Source organism: Ochotona curzoniae, unplaced genomic scaffold (genome assembly GCF_017591425.1).
Source record: "Ochotona curzoniae isolate NIBS_2020 unplaced genomic scaffold, NIBS_Ocur_1.0 contig_1014, whole genome shotgun sequence".
Classification (NCBI taxonomy): domain Eukaryota; kingdom Metazoa; phylum Chordata; class Mammalia; order Lagomorpha; family Ochotonidae; genus Ochotona; species Ochotona curzoniae.
The window spans coordinates 34,793,355-34,802,309 of record NW_024464920.1 but is presented as its reverse complement, the minus strand read 5'-3'; the positions used below and the strand labels follow the sequence as shown (position 1 = coordinate 34,802,309).

Genomic DNA, 8,955 nt, shown 5'->3' with positions numbered 1-8,955 from the left:
GCTTAGAATATTTGTTCAAGATGGTGAGGCTATACACAGCAGATCCCCCTCCCAGTTGACTGACAGCCTCTACAGGTATGGTGACAGCTTATATGCTTTTTGTGTTCACTATCAACTTAACATATTCCGTTTTTCCCCGTTGTTCTTTTTGACCTGGTTAAGGTCATTTTTAGAGATGTTATATTTTGAGGCAGTCAAGTTTAGAAAAGTCTGGCAATGTGTAGACAGCAGCTATTGTTCCTGTTGCGACTGCCCCCGAGCACAGCCACTTCAGGTGAAGTCAGAAGGCAGGAATCAAGATGTCGAGAGGAGTCCAGCGAAGGGAGATGCTCACTTCCGTCTCACTGTTTGCTGTGTTCATTTAAAATGTGTCGATGAATGAATAAACCACTGACAAATATGAAGGCAAGGTCACTTTAATTAAGATTAGAAAATGACCACTCAATAAAATCATTTCCTTTTGTAAAATTAATGCCATCGGGAGTAAAAGAACAACATATCCTGGATATGCATATTAGTTTAAAGATACAGGACTAAAGCAGAAAATTCTGAGTAAAGTTAGAGATCACATTTGAGTAAAAGGCATTTGTCTTTGTCAAACACTGTCATGTGCCAGGAATTATTTTAGTATTTTTGATACTTCTATCAAATTCAATACTGAAAAGCCTATAATTGTTGTAAGCCTAAATATACAGATGAGACAGTTAAAACAGAAATAAAACATTATTATACTCAAGGTTACATAGCTTGCCAGTGGGAGGGTCTGGATTTCAACCTATGAATCACAATGTATCTTCTCAGTATCTGTATTTAATATTTGTCTTTTTTTTAAAAAATAATTTTATTTGAAAGCAGAGCTACACAAAGACAAGTGAAGATGGAGAGAGAGGTCTTGCATTTGCTAGCTCACTCTCGATGACCAGGGTGGCTGAGGCCGGATGAGGCTGAAGCCAGGAGCCAAGAATATTTTTTAGGTCATACACATGGGTAGCAGGGGTCCAAGGACTGGCTGTATCCTGCTGTTTTTCCAGGGCCGTTAGCAGGGAGCTGGACGGGAAGTGGAGGAGCCAAGAACTGGCATCCATATGGGATGCCAGAGTTGCAGGCAGTGAGTGAACAAATCATATGCCACAATGCCAGGCCCAGTGCTTGCGTTTTTCAATAGTAAGATTCAAGGAAAAGGGAGAAGAGTCAGATGTGATGGGTGTGTCTCTGCTTATAGGTAGCTGGAAGGTCTGTGGATTCTGTTTGTGGATTCTGGGTGTGGATTCTTTGTTTGGTTTCAATCTGGGGAACTTGGAGAAAATCATGACAGTGTACTGCTCATGAACCCAGAAGGACTGGAGAGCCAGTCGTGACCGCGGGGGATAGTAAATCCAGGTCTCCCTTCTTTTGGCTTGGTTCCAGGGTGATGGAGGCAGATTGTGTGGGGATGCAGGATTCAGCACGAAGCCTGGGCTGTGGGCTTCTAGGGTCTGTAGAATGTTTCTGGATGTCTGTATATCAAGTCTACAGTGAAGTGGATTTTGAGTAAAGCCTCTCACATATTTCACAGTGGAGAATGCAATCTTTAACAAATGTTCATTCACCCACTGTGTCCCATTAGGGAGATGGTCATGAATCCATCATTTTTGCAGACTTCTCATGCTATTTTTCTCCCTGATGTACATTTTTTTTCCTTCTGTTTTCTTTTTCTCTCAATATCCTACATCGTAACTAAGGCTGAGGGGGTAGATAGATAGGCTTTGATGGAATTTTGACCTAAGCTGTTTGAATAAAATCAATAGATGAGAACTTTCACATCTCTGCTTTTCTCGTTTTGCAAATGACAAAGTTCTATTTCATAGACTGTTATTGCAGAGTCAATAAGCAATTCAGGTAATCAATGAGTGGTAATCCTTACCATTTCATTTGTATTTCTGCCTAAAATTTTGGCATGTTTTGAGACAGACATTCTGTATTCGTAAGAACTTCAATTCTGTGCGCAAGTATTTATGAGCTGTAATATTGCTGCTCACAACCTGAGCCAGGCAGGAGTTTCAGCAAATAGCTTTTTGACTTTACAATAATGCGCCTCTTTCCAATATCAGTAGAACTCTGGCTGCACATATAATAGAACACTCAAGTATTACTCTTGAAGCTGTGAACATATTTAAGCATTGAATTTTTCACTTAGTTACGAAGTTATATCAGTTGGGTACTCCAAGTTTTAAGTGAATTTTAAACACGGGGAATACCTTGGTTTTAACTTAAATAGAGTAATGTATATAAGACAATTAGACGCTGTCCCCAAAAGAAGATATAATCATCTTTGTAACTGACAAATGTTTGTTTATGTTAGGATATGGCATATATCTACATAGTTATTGACATCATTGAGTATGTGCTATGCACCTGCTGTTTCATATATAGTGTCCAAAATCCCCTTTGATATCATCATAGAGAAAATAATGATCTACCAAGATGAAGCTGCCTGTTAGAGCACTCCAAGTGTCAGGGCCTGAGGCAGTTCAATGCGTGTAACATGCACCCTGGCTGTAGATGTTGCACCCATGTGTTAAATTATTTCACTTCCACAAACAATGAAGGCTTATCCTCTCTACATTGTATTTCTTTGCCATCTCATTCCCTAGGAGACTGTACTTCCGTGATACTCTTGTGTCTGTGTGAATTCTCTAATGAGATGGGCTTGGTTCTGAGGAGGGTGAAGTGTTTAAATGGTAGAAGTCACCGTCTTCTAGGACAACTGCTGGCCATATGTGGTCCCGGGAGAAACCAGATGAAGTCCCGCTGACTGTAGCCTTTGCTGCTGTGTTTTCTGTGCCCGCTTTCCTGCTGCAGGGCGTAGTGGAATGCTGACTTAGCCTGCAGAGCTAAAGCATTTATGGGTGGCGCTTGAGAGAAAGCTTTTTTTTTTTGAAACCCTGTTCTCAGATTCCAGAAGCAGGAGAATCTGCTTTGTTGTGGAGAATCCAAGAAGGTTTTAATGAAGGAAGTGGCATCTGTTCAGGAACTGAGAGATGGATGGACTCTGGTTAAGTGGAAAGAGTATTCGGGCATGGTAAGATATCCAAACTCAAGACCAAAGCAAACCCACGGATAAATGCCTCAGTCTGCTGCTCCTCTTACTGTGGGGATCCCATTACTGTGTATAATTTCTGTTAGCTGATGGCCATTTGTCTATAAGTATTCTTTTTGCAGGTATTCATTTAGTTCACCGATTCTTTTTTAGAAATTAAAAAGTTATATCTGACATCCAACTTGTGTGTTTTTATGCAACGTGTGATCTGTTAATCCATGTGGACATAATTGCCAATCAGAGTATCTGTTTCTTCAAGCATTTAATATTTATGGTGAAGACATTCACAAAGTTCTCTTCTAATTTTTGTTTTCTAGAAAATATGCAGAACACTGTCATTAGCTATCATTACCTTACTGTGTGATAGGACATCAGAGTGTCTTATTTCTGGCTATAATCTATTATCTGTTAAATAACCTGAACTCTTCCTTTTCCCCACTCTATCCAGTTCTCTTCACTTCTAAGAGCTCAACTTTCTAGACTACTTGGAAGTGAGGTCATAAGATACTATCAGATTCTTGCCTGTCTTTGCTTGGCTTCCTTCATTTCACATCACCTTTAGTTCCTTCTGTGTTGTTGCAAATGGTGTCATCATTATTGTTTACGGAGTGGTATTCTGTCATGTACATGGGTCATGCTGTCTTTACCCGTTTATCAACATTGTTTCTGTTGCTGATCTATGCTAAGTGGTGCTCTGAGAAACATGAAAATGAAGATGCCCTTTTCCTTTAAAGACTTATTTATTTATTTTATCTGAAAGGCAGAGTTAGAGAGAGAGAGAGTCAGAGAAATCTTCCACCCAGTAGTGTCAGTCCCCCTAGAACAACCAGAGCTGTCCCAAGTTCAGGCTAGGACCTGGAAGCTACATGTGGTTTTCCCACCTTTGGCCTTTTTCTGCTGTTTTTCCAGATACATTATCAGGGAGCCTGATTGGGAGCAGATCAGATAGATCTCGAATCGGGGCCGATGTGGGCTGCTGCTGCCACTGCAGGTGGTGCTTTAACCAGTGACACCTCCAGGAAGATGTCCTTTCAGCATGGTGATTACATTTTTTGGATACATGCTCAGCAGTGAAATTGCTGGATCACATGGCAGCTCTGTCTTAATGTTTTTGGAAGACTCTTCCATAATAAATTCCACCATGGATGTGCTAATTTATATTCCCAAGAACAGTATGCAAGGTTTTCCTTTCCTCCACGTATTTACTAGCCCTTCTTAAACACTGTGTAAGTAGCCAGTCCATGCAGAGGGAGATGGCTCACCATCATGGTTTTCATGTGTATTTTCTTGATTCTTTGTGATGTTGAGATTTTGTCCTGTACCAGTTGGCCTTTTGTTTCTCTTACTTGCAGCAATGTCTGCTGTCCATTTCTTTTAGATTATTTGAATTTTTTTTTTTGGCTACTTAGTTGTTTGAATTATGATTATATTCTGAGTGTGGACCTTTTGTCAGATGTAGAACTGAAAGCATTTTCTCCCATTCTGTGTATTGACTCTTTAATCTGTTGTTTGTTCCTTTGCTGTGTAAAAACATCACATATAACTGGTTTTTCATCTATTTTCTATTCTTTTAGGGTCTGATCCCCCCCATCCTTGGTCAATTGAATATCCTCACCGTTTCTCCTGTTTTTCTTCTAACAGTTTCAAAATCTTAGAGTTTACATTTTGCTCTTTAAAACATTTTGAGTTGATTTTCAAACCAGTGAGTCCGATTTGTTGAGACAATTGAGTCAGTCTATAAGCTACTTAGAGAGTTCTTTTTTACTTAGGTACCCATTATACTAAAATGTACTCACCATGGAAAAATCATCAGTCTCTGAGATATTATTCATTTGATAGCGTTTATTTTTTTTTTCCTCGGGAATAGGAGCTATTTTTTTCTGTTATCTATTCTTTGTTCTTTCATAAATCTGAGAACAGTGGACATAGCACTCACAAGTTTTCCTAATTGCTGCTTATAGAAAAATAAATACAAGATACTTAGCACACAGCTAAGTGCCAGCACTGTGCCAAGAGCCTTATCTCATTGGAGACTCTGGGGTGCCACTGTGGTTAAGCCATCACTTGGAACATGTGCTCTTCCACTTTAAATCCAGCTTTCTGCTAGTGTTTATTGGAAGCAACTGGTAATATCCTTTGTACTTGGGTCCTTGTCATTCATGATGCAGAATCCAGTAGAGAGTCAGGTTGCTGACTTTGACCTGGCTCAGCCATCGTTTTTTGGCGTTTGGGCAGGCAGCCAGCAGAGAGTAGGTGTCTGCTGTCTTCTCCCTCTCTCCCTGTCAATCAGCCTTTCTGATCAATCATCAATCACTCAATCAATGAAATAACCACTCAGTATGTTAAAAAATACAATAGCTCATTGGGGTAGAAGCTATAACTCCTAGATTACAAAAAGTAAACTCTGAAAAGCAAATAGAACAAGTAGTTTTCCTAAGACTATGGAACTGGTAAGTAAACCTTTTATCCAATATAAGTAATAAATGGACTCTTACACTAACAGACTTGGAGGTGGCCGTCAAACAGCAGTTAAACTATTCATTGTGATACATACCATGTTGGAGTGCCTGATTTGAATTCTACTTCTGCTTCTGATCTGGCATCCTGCTAATGCGCACCTGAGAGGCAGGATACGATTGAAGGCTGAAGTGCCCGCCATCCTCCCAGGAGATCTGTCTGCACCCATCTGAGGCAGGCACGTGAAGAATGAATCAGAACATGGACGATCTCTTTCTCTGTCTCTCTTCCTCTCGCTGTCTAATCCTACCTTTCAATAAATACGTAAATACACTGTTTCTTGTAAGAAGTGACTATGATAATTTTTTCCATTAAGTGAATTAATCCTTTTCTAGCCAAAAAAATTGTGCCATCTTACTTTTTAGAAACCCAAGTTAGCTTTCATTATAAACTCTGCTGCAAATTTTCATTGACATTTTATGGGATCTAAGCTATGTGTACTCTGTTTCCTTTCTGCCTCTGTGGTTTTCTGTCCAGTTCTTTTTCTCTTTGCATGGCCTATTAATTGTTAACAGTCTGTAATTTCCTAGCCACCCCCCCTCTTTTTGCAATATCCTCTTCTAATAGTCCTTTAGGTCCCAGCTATCTGTTGCATAGTCTCTTTGATGTGGCATTAACATACCTGAATGCATATTCTTAAGACAAAGGGTACTTGTGGAGTAAACAAGAAGCAGTGCACTCTAATACAAGTAGTTACACTTATCCATGGGAGACATTTCTCAAGACCCTTAAAGGGTCTTTGCTGTCTTGCTGCCCATCCAGCACCGTGCTTGTGGCCTGGGAGATCAGTTGAGGATGGCCCAAAGCCTTGTGTCCCTGCACCTGCATGGGAGACCCGGAGGAAGCGACTTGCACAGGAGTACTGCCATTCTACCCGGTTGTTCTGATGGTCGAGAAGGCTGATGGCCAACCAGAGTGTGTAGGAAGCATGGTGTGAATAAGCTGGGCGAGGAAATGATTCATATCCCGGGAAAGATAGGGCTGAAGAGTGAGAGATTTTAGCAGGACACTCACAATGGCACATAAATGAAGATATAGAAGTTGCTCATTTACTTCTGGAGTTTTCTTATTTAATATTTGGGATTGGGGTCATTGGAGTTGAATGAAATTACGGAAGATAAAGATGCTAATAATCGGGTCACTGTCCTAGCTTCCTTTTCAAAATTCCGAAGCAAGACCGAATATAGTTTTGTAAAAACTTTGCCTTATGCTTTTGTAAATCTAATGGTTAAGAATGCTTTGCTACCATAGTTTTAATTATCTGTGAATACTTTAAAATTTGCTCTGTATTGGTGAAGTTGTCTCTCATCACCCTTTTTTTGTTTATAGCTAGTGTCTATATTCCCTCTAAGCTAAGAGCTTTTTTTTTTGTTGTTAAACTTCTTATTTGGTGTGAAATAAATACACAGATAAAGGGCAGGAGATACTGAACAATTATTTACATATCACTGATATGAGAAAATCGTAAGTGCATGGGAGCAGGTGAGTGAATCAGAGGAAGCCTCAGGGAGCTTAAGAAAAATGTAAATACCCTTTCCCATTTGTACTGTATTAGTGTCTCTGTGGAATGCTCCCTGGCCACTGAGCATTAGCCATGCACAGTATTGACCTAATTCAGGAGGATTTACAGATGTCAGAGGTAAACCTCGTATAGAATTGCTTCCGTTTTCCTGGTTAATTTCTTCAGATATGCTGATAATCGAAATAATATCTTAATAAGGTACCGTGAATCTTTATTTTCCATTTTACCTCTATTGATAACATACATATGTTACTCTGCCTCAATGAGCCATCTGTATCTGTTACCTATGATTATGATTGGTTTTTTGATAGTGTTCCTCCAAAGGAAGGCACACTTCTAAATATATGTCAACAATTAAACTATTTTAAATGCCTAGAAATCTAATGCTCACTTTCACTGGGATCCTGCAATATTTATGATCAGAATTATTATGCAAATTGAGCCTTTAACTTTTGTTTCACCATAAATAGTCTATCTCCCTTTTTTCACCTGCAAACTGTTATAGTTTCACATTTTATTAATTCTCTTATTTTACTAGCTCTTGTCTTGAAGTGATACTTAGTGTCTATTCAGCTATATATTCAGATAATGACCTAAAGTCCATAAAATCTGTATTAAAAAAAAATATATATATATATACACTTGGAGTTAGAAGGATTTTCCAAGGACTTCAGCAGTTGAATTTTGGGAGAGAAAATATACTTAAACGTGGTCCTAGTTTTGGTGTCTTGGGATCTTTTATATGTATCACCTCACATAATCCTGAAAGTCGTTGTCTCACAGTCTCAGCAGCCTGTAGCCTGTGCCCTGGCATCGGTAACGTGGGCTGGGAAAGTACCATCCAACAGTTCAGATGAGTTAGCTAACAGTTTTGTGTTTCCCACATCCACAGCGTTATCTCTGTTGCATTTGTCTTCCCATGCACACACATTGCAGAGAAGTAAGTGATACAGACCACAAAAATGTAGTAGAACATCATATAGTTACATCCCATATTAGTTTTTATTTTCTTTTTAAATTGGAAAGTCAGATATACAGAGAGGAAGATCTTCTGTCTGATGATTCACTCCCCCAAGTGAGCGCAATGGCCGGTACTGTGCCAATCCTAAGCCAGAAGCCAGGAGCTCTTCCAGGTCTCCCACGCGGGTGCAGGGTCCCAAGGCTTTGGGTTGTCCTCGTCTGCCTTCCAAGGCCACAAGCAGGGAGCTGGATGGGAAGTGAAGCGGCCGGGATTAGAACCGGTGCCCATATGGGATCTTGGTGCATTCAAGGTGAGGATTTTAGCTGCTAGGCCACGGCGCCGGGCCCAATATCCCATATTAGAAAAACCGTTTTAAGTTCCACTTACTGCTGATGCACACCCAGGGTGTGATGGTGATCCCTTGTGCTTGGGACTCTCCGCCAGGCTGGGAGACCCGGATAAAGTTGACTTTGCCATGTCCCAACTGCAGGTGTTGGTGGCATTTGGAGTGGATCAGAGGCTGTCTTTCAAAGAATAAATACATATTTTGAAAAAGTTAAATAAAATGATTTGAAATTTGTTGCACATAGTTCATTTTAAACTCATTTCAAAGTAATTTTAAGTGTTCCTCATTGCAGTTTTTTCTTAACCTTTACTCCATAATCTTGTAGATGTTGCATTAATAAAATTAGAGCCTGTATGTTTAAAAATGTGCTTCCTTCATAGTAATATGTAATTCCAAAAAAACAGAACTGTAAATACAAAACAGTTGAGTTGAACACACTATCTTGTTTATTATGTTTTCTTTCAACTGAAGCTACAGTAACAGAACATGGTAGATTGAGTAGCTTCTAAACCATAGTAATTGAGCCTGGT

The 8,955-nt window shown here is 39.7% G+C and overlaps 1 protein-coding gene across 1 annotated transcript in view; it reads left to right on the top strand.

Moving 5' to 3' along the window:
- The first annotated feature begins 1,112 nt into the window (after positions 1 to 1,112).
- SLC16A7 (solute carrier family 16 member 7) overlaps positions 1,113 to 8,955 on the top strand; it is a 139,054-nt gene continuing 131,211 nt past the window's right edge. The window contains exon 1 of the mRNA XM_040982757.1: positions 1,113 to 3,061. The gene's annotated coding sequence lies outside the window, so the exon portion shown is untranslated. The remainder of the gene's footprint in view (positions 3,062 to 8,955) is intronic.